The following is a 17,063-nucleotide window of genomic DNA, read 5'->3' as shown; positions in this document are numbered from 1 at the left end:
TGGCGCTCTCTCTCTCTCTCTCTCTCTCTCTCTCTCTCTCTCTCTCTCTCTCTCTCTCAGAGAAACCCCTGCTTTTGAATAATTATTATTATCACTGTCCTTTTACCACTTCATCGCAGATTTCATCTCTCTCTCTCTCTCTCTCGGAAAAATCCCTGCTTTTGAACAATTATTATTATCACATTGTCCCTTTACCATTTCATCTCAGATTCCGTTCTCTCTCTCCCTCTCTCTCTCTCTCTCTCTCTGAGGATATCACTGCTTCTGAATAATTATTATCATTGTCCTCTTACCACTCCATCGAAGATTTCATTCTCTCTCTCTCTCTCTCTCTCTCTCTCTCTCTCTCTCTCTCTCTCTCTCTCTCTCTCTCTCTCTCTCTCTCGCGGCATTCCTCTGTCCTCAGCAAGAGGCATTTTTCAGCTTGTCCCTCCCTGGTCCTGTGGGCCCAAAGCCATTCATCAATTGCACGAGAGCCTTCGTGAAAAAAAAGAGAGGCAAAAATGGATTAACTTTTTTTCAATGCTTTTTTTTATTTTTTTTTATCTGGGCGGAATCCACTTACACAGCGTAATTGAGGTCATTCATCTTACGAGTAATTAAGCATTTCTCTCCGTCCTATTTTACAAAAATAGGAACGAAGGCTAATTTATGGGGACTGTATAAAGAATTTATTACCCTACCAATGTATGTAGTTTAGGGTAGAATTTCAGAGAGTATTTTTTTGTTCTGATTCAAACATTGCTATACAGGGTGCATAGGTTGAAACCTTTTCCTGACACCTTGTAACACGCGAGGCGTTTCTTTTGTGCTTAGGCGCGCGTGCGCGCACAGTACGTGCGCTGCTGAACAAAAGGACTGTGCCATTGCATTGCATGACGTACGAGAAAAACTCTACAATAAAAAATCTCACGAAAACAAGAGGAAAAACAACAAGATCTGAAAGGTATCAAGTAAAATACTGAAAATCCATCCAGTTTGTCAACAACGCCAAAATACAAATGCGTTTGAATAGAGCTTGATTTCATCAATAACAATGCTGAATTATAACAGGATGTGACGTTTCCTAGTGTCAGGTTTAATACTGAGAGTTTTCTCTTGACTAAAAACTATCATGTGGAATACTCAGTTCTCCAGATATTTAAGCGAGGATTAAATTCATTCCTGCTCCCTGCTAACTTCTGAATTTCAGGTGTATCGGTTTTATTCTATATTCCCTGATGTTTGTTTATTCACCACCTTTTCCTATAACTTATCTCTCTCTCTCTCTCTCTCTCTCTCTCTCTCTCTCTCTCTCTCTCTCTCTCTCTCTCTTTCTGTGTGCAAGCAGATTTCCCTTCAGGGTCCTCTATTCCCAGATGTTTGTTTATTCTTCACCTTTTTCTATAACGTATTTCTCTCTCTCTCTCTCTTGGTAGACATCAGAGATGCCTCACACTGAGGGACCTGGGGCAACCCGAACGAACTGTAAGGTCTGTAAGTTCTGTAAGGTCTCTCTCTCTCTCTCTCTCTCTCTCTCTCTCTCTCTCTCTCTCTCTCTCTCTCTCTCTCTCTGTGTACAAGCTGATCTCCCATTGGAGACCCTCTTGGGTTTATACAGGCTGCTGATTCTGCCCATAAAGGTTTTCAGCCGACGATTTAACGAAAGAGAGGAAGAACGAAAGACGAAAGAGAAAAAGAAAGAAGGAAAACTGCGCTTAAGCAGAAGCAGCGTAATGAATCACTGTTATGGAGATGTTAACAATGCCAAACAGCAAGACGAATGTGGACTGTAGGGTCAAAAAAAAGGGGGATTAAAAAGGAGAATTAAGACGTTGCACATAAAAGGAAATGGAGGAAGGAAATCAGGAAAGAAAATACGCTGAAGTTATCGAAGTTAATGGACAGCGCTGAACAAAAAGAAAGGAGAATTAAGATACCAAATTAGGGAAGTATTGGGAGAGGAAGAAATGAAAGGATAATAAAAGAAGAGGTAAAAATGCGAGGAAACCTGGAATTTCTGATAAAACTATCTTGAGAGAGAGAGAGAGAGAGAGAGAGAGAGAGAGAGAGAGAGAGAGAGAGAGAGAGAGAGAGAGAGAGAGAGAGAGAGAGAGACTTAAATGAAGCAACGCAGCAGTAAGAAAAATAATATAATAGAGACGAGATACAAAAAGACAACTAATTAGAATACTCCTAAGGAATGCAGAAATAAAAAAAATATATAAAAAGAAAAACATATAATTGCGAGAATAGAAATCATAAAGAGAAACCTTACAAATCTATAGCCAGAAGTAGAGATGATAATATAAAACAAAATCTACAGACAGAAGTAGAGATGATAATATAAAAAAAACACACACACACACACAGGACAAAGGAAAAAAATATAAAACTAACTTTACTCTCTGGAAACATATGTCAAAAAAGCAACTGGAAAAAACCAATGAACTCGAAAAGGAACGTGGAACACGGAACGGATGAGCAGGAAGGTAATCTGACGACTCAAAAAATACGCGAACATGAGGGGGTGGGAAAACTGACTTTATAAAAACAAGAAATAATGGATGACGAAAAGAAAATATTACTCGGAGGGAACTACATCAAAAACAGAAAGAAAATACGAGGCGAAAGAGAAGATGGGGGAAACTGACTTTAAAAAAAGGAACAAACAAAAAATGACGAAAAGAAAATACTACTCGGAGGGAACTGTGACAGAAGTAGAAAGAAGGTACAAGGCAAAAGAGAGGGCGTGAGAGAAGGAGACGTAATGATTTTAGGGTTAAAAGAACACGAGACGATGACGCTGAAAGGAAACTAAGTCTCTTGGGTGGGGTCCCCAGATCAAAAGACGCCTTCCAGACGGAAGACTTAATTGTTCCATTCACGAATGATTATTAAAAAAAAAAAAAAAGACACGTCTCTGATGAACTCCAAACGAACCGACGGAAATAAAATACTAACGCTTTCCGTGCCACTGGGCGGTGAAGGTAAATAATGGCGCCGCCCCCTGGTAGATGTAAAAAATAAATATAAATTGTAGCAAGCTGGAGAAATATCATAAGAGGAAAAAGGAACTTCTCTTGACGGAAGGGTAATAAAGAACAAGAGCCCGGCATTAGCAATTAATTTCCGAGCCGTAATCGAGCAGAAAGAAAGAGCAAATTAATCGGGTCGTTTGTTTGCATATTTTCTGAATGAGAGAGAGAGAGAGAGAGAGAGAGAGAGAGAGAGAGAGAGAGAGAGAGAGAGAGAGAGAGAGAGAGAGAGAGATTCGTTCTGCTGTAACGCTGGCCGTTATCGTAAAAATTCGAATAACATAATTTCCCAGAATAAAGAAAACGCGTGTAATAACATCAGATGAGAAAGCCCTGAAACCTGGGGTGGGATTTCATCCTAAATAGAGCATTTTGAAATGGGGAAAAATGTATGCGGCAAAATGCCAATTACTGAAAGGCATTATCATAATATTGTGTTACACACTGCTTAAATCTTTTAAAGTTTTGTTTATTTTTTTATTTTTTTTTTTGACAATATGTCCTTTTCTCCATTGGATGAGTGGAGAAATTATTAGAACGGTACAATATTAGTTTTTATCTTAATGTAAAACACTGCTAGGTGGTAAGGCGGGAGTAATCCCATACCTAACAAACTATATATATAGAGAGAGAGAGAGAGAGAGAGAGAGAGAGAGAGAGAGAGAGAGAGAGAGAGAGAGAGAGAGAGAGAGAGAGAGAGAGAGGAGTTAAAAAAACGGCGTGAAATCAATTTGTATTCTTAAATAAAACCTAGCAACTTGAGAGAGAGAGAGAGAGAGAGAGAGAGAGAGAGAGAGAGAGAGAGAGAGAGAGAAAAGGCGTGAAATGAATTTGTATTCTTAAATAAAACCTAGCAACTTGAGAGAGAGAGAGAGAGAGAGAGAGAGAGAGAGAGAGAGAGAGAGAGAGAGAGAGAGAGAGAGAGAGAGAGATACATTTCAAGACACGGCGTTAACCTAAAACGTATCCTTAAAAAAATCAGGTTTTTTCTATCACTGAACATTTCGAGAAGACTTAGCAACCGAACATTATATATTTGTTACCCAAAAAAACATTCTTTGATGTAATATACAAAACAGAGGACAGAGAAAACTTGGGAGAAAAAGCTACAACAACTATTTCAGCCGGATAAGGATTCAACGGAAGAATTTCCCATAAGGGAAACCATTTTCGTCGAAAATAGCCTTTTGGGGATGGCACCACGCGTTTTGGATAAAACCAAGACTAAGCAAGAAATGACAGCCCCGACACGGAAGGATACTTCTAAAAGGCTGACTCTCTCTCTCTCTCTCTCTCTCTCTCTCTCTCTCTCTCTCTCTCTCTCTCTCTCTCTCTCTGGGGAGAACTTGTCTTTACATCTGAAGAAATAAGGCGCAGTGATCATGCAACCTTTCGCAGAGTAATTGAAATGTGGTTGGATATTACCGTAGAGTTTCTCACTTTTTTTCTGGGACGCCATTAAGAAAATTATTGTACGTTAGGTTATTCAAGTAGTAATTATTGCGTCATATTACGCCGTAAATTCCACAGATATTTTTCTATGGTATATTAAGAGAGGAAATTCTGAAAGATAGAGGTAAATTAAGTAAAAAACTTGTTTCCTTTCTGACAAGATCTTCGGAATGGTGGTATAAAATAATACTCATTTGGAGAGTGGTATAAAATAATACTCATTTGGAGAGTGGTTAAGAGTAATATTCTAAATATTACACTTGCTAATCTTCAATTGGGCAAACATTTAAAATACACACTTTTTTCAGAAGTTCAGACCCTACACCTAGTCTGCATGTGAAGGATTTATACAAATCCATCTACCATTCTTTGTGGACTATTTTAAGAAACCTTTCCTATATGCCTTTAAGATTTTAAAGTTTTTACTATATGCCTTTAAAGTTTGTCGTGTGATAGGGTTACCTAAAGGCTCCGGGAGAATCTTTGGCAGTTAGAAATGGAAAACTTCCCAAGATTCACTGGGTGTGTCCGAGGAGTTTGTCACGCCCCGAAATTGCCCAGTGCGTTAGAATCCATTTCTGAATCTCATACTTGAAGGATCTATTAATAACTGGAAAGGATTTTATTGGAGTTATAATGCTGACTGTCAGATTTCTTTAGTGTTTGTATTTTGTATATGTTAAAAAAGGACAGATTTATCAAGGCAACCAAAGTCCTGTTACGATTTTTAAGTTCGATTTTACTGAAAAAATTTCTTTTTGCCAAAATACTGCTCGTTGCTTTGAAAGCCTTTAATAGATCATTCTAAAGACAGAGAGAGAGAGAGAGAGAGAGAGAGAGAGAGAGAGAGAGAGAGAGAGAGAGAGAGAGAGAGAGAGAGAGAGAGCAATAACAACCAGTCTTCTAACGCAAGGGCAATAATGCAAGGAGGCAATGGAACGAGCTGCAAAAAAAAAAAAAAAAAAAAAAAGAACTAGGACATGAGATGCGAGCGGAAAGCACAAGTTACTTCCTCATTCTGGCGTCTTGTGCGAAAAACACCTGTAGCTCTGTTTGCCCGTCCCGTCCGCTGGTGCTTTTTTTTTTTTTTTTTTTTTACGTTCCCCCTGTATAGACACGAATTCTTAAAAAGAAAAAAAGGACTCGGCGTTCATATTTACCGGCGGGGAATGGCAATGAGGCGGAATGAAAAAAAAGCTGAAGGGAAGCAGATGAACGCGGTTGAAGATGACGTTCCATGATGAGAGAGAGAGAGAGAGAGAGAGAGAGAGAGAGAGAGAGAGAGAGAGAGAGAGAGAGAGAATCCCCCAAAAACAAGAGGAAGAGGGGTGAGAAGGAGAGAGAAAGAATAATCTTCCAAAAACCTGAGAGAGAGAGAGAGAGAGAGAGAGAGAGAGAGAGAGAGAGAGAGAGGAGAGAGAGAGAGAGAGAGAGAGAGAGAGAATCCCCAAAAACAAGAGGAAGAGGGTGAAAACAAGAGGAAGAAGGAGAGAGAAAGAATAATCTTCCAAAATGAGAGAGAGAGAGAGAGAGAGAGAGAGAGGACGCATCCTCTAAAAACATCGGACAGAAGAAGAAGAAGAAGAAGAAGAAGAAGAAGAAGAAGAGAGAGAGAGAGAGAGAGAGAGAGAGAGAGAGAGAGAGAGAGAGAGAGAGAGAGAGAGAGAGAGAGAGGACGAATCCTCTAAAAACATCGGACAGAAGAAGAAGAAGAAGAAGAAGAAGAAGAAGAAGAAGAGAGAGAGAGAGAGAGAGAGAGAGAGAGAGAGAGAGAGAGAGAGAGAGAGAGAGAGAGAGAGAACCCTCCAGAAACCTTCACGAAACACTTGGGAAAAGATGGAGAGAAACAGAGGACGACAGAAGAAGGAACAGAAGAAGCAGGCAAGACATCCGGGTGCCGAGGGAAGGAAAGAGGAAGAATATAAACCGATTTAGCTAAGGGGATTAATGTGGGAAGGACCACCGCGAATAAGGTTCCTTATGACACTCGCCTGAAGCTCGGGAATATTCCCGTTCATGGAATAAAAAAAAAATAATCCCGCACCAGCGCTTAGTATGCAATGCACGTATGTATGCGCATACATATGCATTCAGGAGAGGGAACGCTTTATTTGCGGCTGCTTATTCATGGAGATTGGGTGACGAAGAAGAGAGAGAGAGAGAGAGAGAGAGAGAGAGAGAGAGAGAGAGAGAGAGAGAGAGAGAGAGAGAGAGAGAGAGAGAGAATGTGAAGGTGTAAACATATCGGAATAAGACACGGGCATATTGTGATACTGTTTTGACTGGTGATGCTGACGAGAAGTTACACTGACTTGTTAAATACTTTAATGACAAACCTTTCCTTCACAGATTCAGGAAAAAGATGTAATAAAATTGGTTTTATCAACTGGTAATTATTATCCATTAATATACAGATATTAAATTTCCTAATCCTATATTGACGAGTAATCAATATTCAGAATTTGTATCGTACAATGTTCATTTACTAAATATATTTACGTGAAAATTCAAAGAATATTAATTAAACGTCACTAGAGGATTAAAACATTTAATGTCTGAATGTTCATATGAAAAATTGTCAGTTGATATAGCCAATATTATTACGTTTTGTTCTTGATTAAGAGAGGGAAAAATCTTTCCTTCACATAATTTTTCATATGAATATCCAAACATCAAATATTTTAATCCTCCATTGACGTCTAATCAATATTCAAAACGACATGAGCGACTTTTATTAAAACATCGTGCACCAGTCACGTGAGGGCACTAAAACAATGGCAAACTCATTTGCTAATGATACGCCAATCATGTCCGCCCTATCATCCCCTCCCACACGCCAATTAAACATTGTTAATATGATTTTAATCGTAGCTGAATGATATTCGCCCAGATGAGATCAAATATTTTATAATAATGTTGTCCTGCCCTTTTAGGTAATCTGACAGTCGTTAGATTGGATAAAATACGTCTGTTTACACACACACACACACACACACACACACACACACATATATATATATATATATATATATATATATATATATATATATATATATATATATATATATTATTCCTCGTTTTACTTTAGGCAAATTATTAGAATTTTTCTAAAGTAATGAACGGAAGAAATTCAACTTCATTTTGTTGTACCTTGTACATTTACAATAACGTTGCTTCTAAGAATAAAAAAAAAATAAATAAATAAATAACAAATAAATAAATAAAAGAGGAAAAGGAGGCGAATCTAAAATAAGACACAAAATGAAGAATAAATCAACACACATAAATGAAATGATTCTCTTAATACCACTAAGCGTTGAGAGATGTACGCTCGTCTATAGGACGAGAGAGAGAGAGAGAGAGAGAGAGAGAGAGAGAGAGAGAGAGAGAGAGAGAGAGAGAGAGAGAGAGAGAGAGAGAGAGAGGAACCCTAAACTGTCTCTCTCTTTAAAAGTCCGACTACGCTGAAGCGTTCGAGGTCGACCTAATGAGATAAACGAACTTAACTTCACCTTAAACCTAATCCTGCCACGCATGCGCAGACACACTCGCCTTTTAGAACTTTCTGCTTAATAAACATTCTCTCTCTCTCTCTCTCTCTCTCTCTCTCCGAGTGGTACGCAGACTCACCTTTTAGCACCTTTTCTCTCTCTCTCTCTCTCTCTTTATATATATACGAGTATTTACTAATCATGAAAGACAAAAATAACAACGTATTCGAGAGAAGGTCTCTCTCTCTCTCTCTCTCTCTCTCTCTCTCTCTCTGTTTTAAAGATTTAAAGACTTGTCATGAAACAAACAAAAAAAAGCACAACTTATTCGAGAGAAGGTCTCTCTCTCTCTCTCTCTCTCTCTCTCTCTCTCTCTGTGCTTAACTATGCCTTATCAACAAGGCCACTAAATGAAACGACGAGTATCAAGAGCTTTGAGCAAGAATGAGAAATGAGTCATAAATTGCACAAAATGGCTTCTCTCCCTTGACTTATCGCTCAAGTGAGACTTTCTTTTCTCCTTTCTTTTCTTCTCCATTGCCTTTACGGAGAAAGGAATTGGGAGGGGGAGGGGGAGAGAAAGGGGAGGTGTAGTGGAGACTGTGGTTTGCAAAATGTTCAGGACGAAGGGAAAGCGTAAACGATTATTTGGCTTTCTTTATAAAGCAACGATTTAAGAGAAAGTTAAGTATAATGAGAGGTTAGAAAGCATCCACGCGTATTTAACCCTCTTTATAGAGCAAAAATTAAGAGAAAGTTAAGTATAATCAAGCGTTTAACTTTCTTTATAAAACGAAGAATTAAGAGAAAGTCGCGTATTATAGAAAGTTGGTAAGCGTCTAGGTGTATTTAACTTTCTATATAAAGCAAAGAATTAAGAGAAAGTTAAGTATAATCAAGTGTTTAACTTTCTTTATAAAACAGACTTAAGAGAAAGTCAAGCATTATAATTAGTTGGAAAGCTCCTACGTGTATTTAACTTTCTATATAAAGCAAAGAATTAAGAGAAAGTTAAGTATAATAAGTGTTTAACTTTCTTTATAAAACAGAGTTAAGAGAAAGTCAAGCATTATAATTAGTTGGAAAGCTCCTACGTGTATTTAACTTTCTATATAAAGCAAAGAATTAATAGAAAGTTAAGTATAATAAGTGTTCAACTTTCTTTAAGAAACAAAGAATTCAGAGAAAGTCGTGCATTACAAGAAGTTGGATTCAACTTTCTATATAAAGCGAAGAATTAAGAGAAAGTCTCGCATAAAGAGAGGTCTGGGACATTCCAGGCATAAATATTAGACAAGAAATTATCATCTGTTCAGCAAAAAGGGTCAAAGCTTCATCAAGAGTTCATTAAGAAAGGGTAATTTGTAATTAACATACGGGGCCAGAGGTAACATCAACATCAAGGATAATCAACAACTTACAAAGACAGTAAACACAATGAATAATGTATATACAAAAAAGAAAACAAATAAACTTCTCCATCACTCGAAAAACACATAAATACTGAAATAGTAGTTGCTGATAAAATGGAAAAAGAGAGAAGGATTTAAATACAAAGAAAAGATATGTGACGTTTTCTGACTTTTCTTTTAAAAAAGTGGAAGAAAAATCCTAAGGCTGATTGCTTCATGATCAGTCGTATCGCCGTAGGTATTAATTAGATGTTGTAGATGTTATGTAATGGTGAAAGCAATAAACTGTTGCTTGGTTAAAGGGGATATGAATTTGATTATATAAATAAATTTATAATATATATATATATATATATATATATATATATACATATTTATAATATAAATTCATATCCCTTTAACCAAACAATACGCTATTGTTTTCACTAATGCGTTACGTACGTATGTATGTATATGTTTGTATGTGTATATAGATACATACATACATACATACATATATATACAGTACGCTATTGTTTTCACTACTGCGTTATGTATGTATGTATGTATGTATATGTGTGTATGTTTGTATGTGTATATAGATACATACATACATACATACACAAACACACACATATATATATATATATATATATATATATATATATATATATATATATATATATATATATATATATATATATATATATACACTACTTATTATGAAAACAAGAAGGAACATTTATATAAGTGAAACATGCTCTTGTTCAATATATATACTTCTACGAAACCTCAGCCACCCATTTAATTAAAAAGATACAGTTATACTGTACATGTAATTCTCGTATGGAACAATGAGAGCTATATATTTTCCACTCCGTACCTCAAAAAATGAAGATATATCCTGACATTTCTGTACATAAATCTCTCTCGCAGTTGTCACAGCAATAAAATATATAAATAAATAAATAAATACATAAATATACATTTAAATAAATAAATAAAATAAAAATAAATAAATGTACAAAAAACCCTCTTAGTGAACTTTCACACCCAGAACTCCAATTCGCCCCTTCAAAATACAGTTTCCTCCATTTGGTGAGAAGCCTACGTCAATATTTCAGCTGAGAGTATTACATCCGGACAGCTCTGTTGATGACGTTGACGCAAAGCGGTCCATTCGAACCCCCCCCCCCCCCCAACACACAAACACCCATCCCCCCCCCCTCCCCTTTCCTTTTCACAAACGACACTCTTACACTGCAGATTCAGTTCCCTCCATATAAATCTCCCATATTCTTTTAATGGCCACTAAATTCGTTTCTACTCCTCTAGTCTATTAGAAAGTGATTATTATTATTACTCAGATGAACCCTATTCATAGGGAACAATCCCACCATAGGGGCCATTGACTTGAAATTCAAACTTCCAGAGAATGTGGTGGCGTTCATTCGAAAGAATTAATAGAAGGTAATGGAAAATAAAGAGAGAAGAGATCGGTTATTAGAAAAAGATGAATTAAGAAATAAATAAGTAAATAAATATATAAAAACAAGTAAATTATTAAAATACAAGGAGAATTATACGAGATATTCCAGCATTGCACATTCTTCAACTTTGAACTTCTGAAAATTAATAGATGGGATTGGATCAGACAAAAATTGATTTTGTTAAAGTGCTAATCTGATCATTCGTTTTAAAGCTTGGGGGCATTTTAGGCTTTCTAGTTATATTTAAGATACATAAATATTGTCTTGTATTAAGGCAAAAACAGAAAACAGGCCGCACAATATTACGGACAAATGATAAATCTCTCACTTAGTGAAGCTAGACTTTTCCCCAACTTCTTGCCGGCTTTAAATAATTTTTAAAAAATCACTTAATCATCACTGGTTTATGGGTAATCCTGTTCTCCTGTGAATATAGTTTAGGATATTCTCTGTAACATATAAGTTCCTAGTCTTCCTCAAAAATGTTGAGAAAACGAGATATGCTAAGTTCGATTTTTCTCGTTCTACTTCCCTTTTTACGTTTAAAAAGTGTAATACTTTTTTCTTCCAATTCAAAAAAAAAAAAAATTAATATTTCTCTCTCTCTCTCTCTCTCTCTCTCTCTCTCTCTCTCTCTCTCTCTCTCGTTGTACATCCATTTTACGTCTAAAAATCTAAACAATGTCATGATTTTTTCTACCAACTTTAAACAACAAAACCTAATCTCTCTCTCTCTCTCTCTCTCTCTCTCTCTCTCTCTCTCTCTCTCTCTCACATACTTCCAGTTTACGTCTCAAAATCTAAACAGTGTTATGATTTTTTCTTCCTACTTTAAACCAATAAACCTATTTCTCTCTCTCTCTCTCTCTCTTTATACTTCCATTTTACGTCTCAAAATCTAAACAATGATTCTTTTTTCCAGCTTGAAACCTATAAACCTAATATCTCTCTCTCCACCCCGAGGTAAAATAAAGCCTTTTATCACTCGAAATGACAAGCAAATGTAACCCATTAAATCTCCCCCCTCCATATCTACACGAAAGCATCTCTCAGCCTCACCAAACACCGTACATAAACGAAGCAGACTCAACGCACCAAAGACCCAGCTTTAATGACAAAACGCTTATTTCTGCGAAGCAAGAATCACAAACTTTGAATTTTGCTGTTATAGTTTGCCAGTTCCATTGCTACCACCCCCCCGCCCCCGGAAGCAAAGAGTAATCAAACTTTATACACAGTCTAATTGAACTTTCGCCTTAATAGGTAATCGAAGTTGGGTTTGGAATATCGGTGAAGTTTGCTGACTTCCTACGGGATATAACGATGGTTATAAAGAAGCATATACAAGTATACCTTAGTTTAACCAGACCACTGAGCTGATTAACAGCTCTCCTACGGCTGGCCCGAAGGATTAGACTTATTTTACGTGGCTAAGGACCAACTGGTTACCTAGCAATGGGACCTATAGCTTATTGTGGAATCCGAACCACATTATACCGAGAAATGAATTTCTATCACCAGAAATAAAATTCCTCAAATTCTTCATTGGCCGGCCGGAGACTCGAACGCGGGCCCAGCAGACTGCTAGCCGAGAACTATACCGACCCGTCCAACGAGGAACTAGGAAGCATATAGCGATGGATATAACGACGATGTGCCAAAGGCCAAGTGCTATGGTCTATGAGGTCATTCAGCACTGAATGGGAAATTGAGAGTAAATGGTTTGAAAGGCGTAACAGGAGGAAAACCTGGCAGTTGCACTATGAAACAATTGTTAAAAGAGGGTGGAAAGTGAGATGGAAGAAAGAATATAAACGGAGGGACAGTAAAAGGAATGAAAGGGGTTGCAGCTATGGGCCGAAGGGACGCTGCAAAGAACCTTAAGTAATTCCCACAGTTTTTCGATGTGCTACAGAGAGAGAGAGAGAGAGAGAGAGAGAGAGAGAGAGAGAGAGAGAGAGAGAGAGAGAGAGAGAGAGAGAGAGAGTACAAGACGGTGAAAAGAGAGAGTTAGAGTGGTTGGACAGCAAGATGCAGAGACCCAGAAAATGAAGTACAATGATCTAAAGGTGGAACTGGGATAAAACCCCACACTTTCACTAAGAAGGAACAATTAGAGGAGCTGACAGCAAGATTAAAGAAAGGAAGCTAGTAGACTTGAGGTAAAGTAAAAGGCTAAAAAAGTGGGTACAGTTATGGTCCGAAAATACGCTGCAAACGCCCTTTAATAATGCCTACAGTGCACCACGTGAAGCGTACCCCCTAAGGAGTCACACGTTTTCTTGCTTTAGCAAAACGTGAAAACGCTTTGGTCTCGTTCAGTGAGCCACAGAATCAAGAGCTACTAAATGAACGCCCCCTTTCTTCAAAAATGGAAGCCGCTACTTTCTTCTCCATATTACCAAATAACCCGACTGTACAACCTTGCCACAGCAATACCCTCCTTTCGTTAATTAACCTCTGCTCGAAATGAAATCTTAACAAGAATCAGATTTCCCAGGGTTCGTTTTTAATAAGCCACCACACGCAGCGGCTCGGAAAGAAGTCTTATGTATTCGGGGCACAAAGGACGCTCCGAAACAGAAGGTGAATGCTTAATTCGGCCAGTGGTTGTAATTAGAGATGTTCTGTAGCCTTCGCTTTCCTGGTCAATGGAAGTTCAACACGAAAGAGGTTGCCGAAGGAAACGTACTCTCATTTCATTTGTTTCTCGGAGAATGTTAATGAGAGCTGAATAGTACGCGTCTTTTGTTTTTTCAAAGAATGTTAAATTAATGAGAGCTGAATAATTCGTGTCTTTTGTTTTTCAAAGAATGTTAGTGAGAGCTGAAAAATGCGACTCTTTTGTTTTACTAAATTAATGAGAGCTGAGAAATGCGTCTTTTTTGTTTTTCACAGAATGTAAAATTAATGACAGCTGAATAATACACGTCTTTTGTTTTCAAAAGAATGTTAAAGACAGTTGAATAAAACGTGTCTTTTGTTTTCCAGAGAATGTTCATGACAGTTGAATTATACACGACTTTTGTTTTTCAAAGAATATTAATGACATGCCTTTCGTTTTTCAAAGAATATTTGACAGTTGAATAAAACATGTTTTTGTTTTTCAAAGAATACTAAATTAATGTCAGCTGAAAAAATACGTCTCTTTTCTTCCAAAGAATGTTAAATTAATGGAGATGAAAAATAAGCCCCTTTCGTTTTTCAAAAAATATTAAATTAATGAGTGCTTGAAAATAATCTATTGCAGACTATTTTCTCAACTTATGGATTATTTTCAAACAAACTCAGTTATAAACTTCGTTTCTGAGAAAATTGGCTGTAAAAAACCCAAAAGTTCCATTTCAATTTCAAGCATAAGTTTAGATGACAATACCTGAAAAGCCATCTTAGGTATAACCTGCTTATAATGTATCAATATATGAGAATGTTTTTATTCTATTTATATTATAACAAAATATGAGAATCTTACTCACACCTATAATTTAACGAGATGTCAGAAATTTATTTATATTTATGTCTATTAAACCCTTGAAAATAATTTCTAATATTTTATTTCTAAACCGTATAAATATTTTTTAATATAACATAAAGCATGCCAATAAATATATTAAACATTCATGCTAACTTCTATAAGTACCTATAACCACCTGCTTTTAGTATAGATTATCATAACTAAATTTTAAAAATATCTCTTTATCATTTTATAATTAGCGAATATCTTTTCATGACAAGTTACCGGATTTTTTGATTCTTGCAAAATTCAACATTCACTTCAACCTCCAATTACCTTAATTTTATCTTATTTCAACACAGAGCTATAAAGTAAAGCTATTCAGCTTTTCACTGACACCAAAGCCAGTATCCTAAGGTGAAAACCGACTTTACAAAGAGAGTGATCAAAGGGAATTGTTTATAATCTCAAATTAGGTCAACAAGAGGCGAGAGGGCCATAGTTACACGCCACAAAGAAGAATGAATATATGGGTACACATTGAGCCAAACAGAGTGAAGAGTATTTAATTCTAAGTTATGAGAAACTGATGGGATTCAACTTGCTTTAGGAATTTCTTCTTCAATAGGACATTTGTGATTTGGATTCACATACACACACAAACAAATATATATACTGTATATGATTTTAAAATCACAGGATATATATTTTATATATATATATATATATATATATATATATATATATATATATATATATATATATATATATATATATATATATATATATATATATAATATAAATTTCTGACTCACATCGGGATCGAACCCAGGTCTCTCAAATGAAAGGCATGGGCGCTGCCACCTTGAGTCAGAAATGAGGAGACCACCTGAGTTCGATGCTCACGAAGTGAATTAGTTCCAAATACGTGTGTGTGTGTAATGTGTTGTGTGTGTGTGTGTGTGTGTGTGTGTGTGTGTGTGTGAGAGAGAGAGAGAGAGAGAGAGAGAGAGAGAGAGAGAGAGAGAGAGAGAGAGCAAACCACAAAACACCCACGGCCCCAGTGCTTCCCCCCGTCAATAAATAAAATGACGTTTGATTAACTGCGGGCCGGTTGGAGAGAGAGAGAGAGAGAGAGAGAGAGAGAGAGAGAGAGAGAGAGAGAGAGAGAGAGAGAGAGGCATGCTATTAAATTATGCAGGGACTGTCGTATTAACGGAGTGATGTTGTTTTACAGGGAAATTGCTCTGTCCCTGTAAAGAAAGCAACGCACCCGTTTAATATTCATTCAATATTTTAATATTAAGTTTGATATTTTAATATTTCAATTTTCCTTCCGTCGTTCGAGTTCGTTGGGCGTCTACCGCGAATTCGGGCGAAAGGACGTGATTGATAGAGAGAGAGAGAGAGAGAGAGAGAGACTGCTTTTATTCTCTTCATCACTTTCTAATTATTAACTGTTTCTGATGTCGGGTCAAGTTGTATATCTATGATCAACTTGGTTTTGGTACTGCATAAATTATAAGATATTCTATTGCCTTTTATTTTATCTGTGCAGGTAATGACTGTTTTGGTTAGAAATGAGAATTCCTAGGACTTTTTTCCTGCTATTTTTACAAGTGCTTCGAAAATCTTTTAATATGAATTATCAAAGTGAAAATAATAAAATATTCTATTATTCTATTACCTATTATTTTGTCTGAGCAGATAATGACTGTTTTGGTTAAAAATGAGAAACTTAAAACTTTTTTCGTGCTATTTTTACGACAAGTGCTTCGAAAATCTTTATTAAAAACATCAAAGTAAAAATAATTAAATATTCTATTAACTATTATTTTATCTCCGCAGATAATGACTGTTTTGGTTAAAGATGAGAAATCTTAAGAATTACTTTTGTTCTTTCAAGTACGTTATGAGCTCTTTCCTCCCAAACCATCAATTTTCCTGCAATATTTTCACTCCCCAAATCCGCCTTTCCAAAATCTTATGTAAATGCCATTAATTTTTTCCTGGACATATATTCCAGACTGACGCTAAACTTTTTTCCATGAAAATTTTTTTCAGAAATTTATTTTTTATCAGGATTTTTTATTTATTCATTTTTACTTTTACTCGTTATAGTCACATACAATCATCAATGTTTAAGGGAACATTATATCACAATCAAGAAATGTATGCAGGGAAAGAGGCATTCAATCCTACACCCCATCAAGAAAATGTATGCAGGGAAAGGCCATTCAATCCTACACCTCATCAAGAAAATGTATGCAGGGAAAGAGGCATTCAATCCTACACCTCATCAAGAAAATGTATGCAGGGAAAGGCCATTCAATCCTACACCCCATCAAGAAATGTATACAGGGAAAGAGGCATTCAATCCTACACCCCATCAAGAAATGTATGCAGGGAAAGAAGCATTCAATCCTACACCTCATCAAGAAATGTATGCAGGGAAAGAAGCATTCAATCCTACACCTCATCAAGAAAACGCATGCAGGAAAGAGACATTCAATCCTAAACCTCATCAAGAAATGTATGCAGGGAAAGAGGCATTCAATCCTACACCCCATCAAGAAAATGTACACAGGAAAAAGGCATTCAATCCTAAATCTCATTATTACAAAGTCGAAAACAAAACTCGCCGTACCGAAGTGCGTAGAGAGGGGTTATTTATAAAAACTCTACCAAAATCCAGATTTAAAATCAATCTGGAAGTAACAGGGTTTAAATGCTTGCGTCATCAGCTACCATCACAAGCATTCCAATCA

At 36.5% G+C, this 17,063-nt stretch overlaps 1 pseudogene; it reads right to left on the bottom strand.

The window, feature by feature from the left end:
• Positions 1–17,063, bottom strand: part of LOC136852348 (uncharacterized) — a 302,795-nt pseudogene that overhangs the window by 219,181 nt on the left and 66,551 nt on the right.

The sequence above is a fragment of the Macrobrachium rosenbergii genome, chromosome 25 (assembly GCF_040412425.1).
Source record: "Macrobrachium rosenbergii isolate ZJJX-2024 chromosome 25, ASM4041242v1, whole genome shotgun sequence".
In the NCBI taxonomy this organism is placed as follows: Eukaryota; Metazoa; Arthropoda; class Malacostraca; order Decapoda; family Palaemonidae; genus Macrobrachium; species Macrobrachium rosenbergii.
This window is presented reverse-complemented; position numbering and strand designations above follow the sequence as displayed.